This window comes from Elephantulus edwardii, unplaced genomic scaffold (genome assembly GCF_000299155.1).
Source record: "Elephantulus edwardii isolate Elephantulus edwardi_28Jun2011 unplaced genomic scaffold, EleEdw1.0 scaffold00109, whole genome shotgun sequence".
Classification (NCBI taxonomy): domain Eukaryota; kingdom Metazoa; phylum Chordata; class Mammalia; order Macroscelidea; family Macroscelididae; genus Elephantulus; species Elephantulus edwardii.
The window spans coordinates 10,623,422-10,625,853 of record NW_006399859.1 but is presented as its reverse complement, the minus strand read 5'-3'; the positions used below and the strand labels follow the sequence as shown (position 1 = coordinate 10,625,853).

At 46.4% G+C, this 2,432-nt stretch overlaps 1 protein-coding gene and 1 pseudogene across 2 annotated transcripts in view; both read left to right on the top strand.

Moving 5' to 3' along the window:
- PDE3B (phosphodiesterase 3B, cGMP-inhibited) overlaps nucleotides 1-2,432 on the top strand; it is a 165,588-nt gene that overhangs the window by 59,759 nt on the left and 103,397 nt on the right. The window lies entirely within an intron of this gene.
- The window catches only part of LOC102853486, a 29,931-nt pseudogene continuing 29,360 nt past the window's right edge, over nucleotides 1,862-2,432 (top strand).

The following is a 2,432-nucleotide window of genomic DNA, read 5'->3' as shown; positions in this document are numbered from 1 at the left end:
TTTTTATTTTATTATTTTTGTGTGAGTGTACCGTCAAATCAGATCTGACTGGTACAGGAGGAGATTGTCCCTCCTTCCCCTTCCCTGGCAGAGCATCTGGTGGATTCGAACCATGCGCCTCTAGGACTGTAGTTGCAGCTCCTTACCACTAGGCCACCAGAGCTCCCCCCCATGGTATATTTAGTACTCTCTTCCAACAACATAATTCAAATTCTTTGATTCTTCTTCTGTCATCTTTGGACATTATCCAGCTCCCTAATGCGTACAAGTAATTGTAAAGGTGCTGGCCTGGATCAAGCACACCTTAGTGTCTAGACTGTTATCAGTGCAGCATTCTAGCAGGGTTACTCACAACAGGTTTTCCTGATGAAATTTGTCTTTTGATAACTTGACTACTGGTGTCAAGAGTGTTGGTTGTGGAACCAAGTAAGCTGAAATTATTAACAATTTCAATCCCTTCTCCATCTATCTGATCGTGCTGCCAATAGGCCCAGTGGTGAGAATCTTTGTTTTCTTAATGTTGAGCTTACTGCAGACTAGAGTTGACCCACTGCAGCAAATGCTTCAGGCCCTCCTCAGTTTCAGCAAGCAAGGCTGTGTCATCTGCATAACACAGCATGATGAGTATTCCTCCAATCCTGATGCTGCATTTTCTCTTTATAGATCCCAGCCTCCTGGATGATCTGTTCTGCATATAGATTGAAAAGATAAGGAGACAGGACACATCCCTGACACACTGATTTCCTGATTTTGAACCATGCAGTGTTTCCTTGCTCTGCTCTGACAACTGCCTCCTGGTCCAACTATTGATTTTTGCATGAGCACTATCAAATGTTCTAGGATTCCCATTCTTCTCAAGGTTATCCATAATTTGTTATGATTCACACAGTCAAATACCTTTGCATAGTCAGTGAAACACAGGTAGACATTCCTCTAGTACTTACTGCTTTATGCCAAGATCCATCTGACAGTGAAGATAATGTCTCTAGTGCCATGGCCTCTTCTAAATCTGCCTTGTATTTTTGGTCGTTTTCTGTTGATGTACTGTTGTAGTTGTTTTTTTGATGGCCTTCAACATGATTTTGTTTGCATGTGATACTAGTAAAATAATTTTATAATTTCTTTTTTTATTTTATTGGGAAAAACATAATGGGGATACAAGGAGGTGAGGGTTGGGGCAGAAGGGTGAGGGTGGGCAGGGATGCAGTTGCAGAGCTGCACAATTTGGTTGGGGGTGGGGAGCAGGTGAAGGAAATGAAAAGGACAGTGGGGACCAGATGCTACAGGGGAATAGTAAGCATTTTCCAATAGCAATTAAAACAACTGTCTTATTGATTTGGGAACTGGATGCAGACTCTCTGGCTTCTTCATGCTGAATAGGGGCATTGATGTGAAGGGGGAAGGGAGGACACTTTATCACCTTACTGGTGGTCATGGGTTAAAGCTGCTTGCCTTCTTGTTCTGTTAGAAGATATTTTCCTGTCATTTGCATCCCTCTGGACTGCAATGTGTTTTCCCAGGTGGGTCCAGTGGGGATGGCTGGTTTAACCCAGAGGCTTCATCCTCCTTTGCTTCCTTAGCTGGCATTGTATTTCCTTTTTGTCACTGGCACTGGGTTCAGGGTCAGTTCTGGAGTAAAACTGAGTGTTAAGGTTTCCTATAGGAAAGGGAGCAAACCTAGAGAGAACAAACTTGTGAGTTACAAATAGAAGGGCTTTGGGGGTGTTGCTTTCAGGTTTGCTGGGGGAGAGGGTAGCGGAAAGTAGCCTAGATAAAATTCTCTGAATATCCTAGGCATTTTTTCCCCCATCCAAGGGCCAGATGGCACAATCTGGGGACTGAGGAGCTCACCCTGAGGGCCATGACGGCTTGCCCCAAGCCAAGGGCCGAAGACAACCTGCCCCAGGCAGAGGGCCGTGACTGCTCGCCCTGGGCCAGGGGCCGAAGACAGCCTGTTCTGAGCAGGGCAACACCCCCCAGAGGCTGGCTGGTACACTCCCTCTCCAAATGCCCCCACCCCACCGTGGTCCCCTCGCCTGACCGAGGACTATGTGGCCAAGGACAGTGTCTCCAATTCCAGCACCACCACTTTTACCACCCCCCCCATAAGTGGTCATACTATAATTTGAAGTAGGCGTCACTGTCCTCCCCCTTTATAAATGGGAAAGGAACCTGAGAGTTGTGAACAGACTCCCCCCAGGTCTAAACAGCTTTTGGCAGAAGCATTCAACAGATCAAAATATGTGGTGCATTTAGGATGTTGGTCCTCTTGGACATGCTGCTACTGTTAAATGTCATCAAGTAGACAACTCACTCACAGTGACCTTCAACAATCCATTGTATCAGTGATCATCTTCTCTGGCCTGTCCAAGGAAACCCAAATCTGCAGGCAGCGGGGCATACGTCTCACCACCCCCCCCCCCACTGTGGGG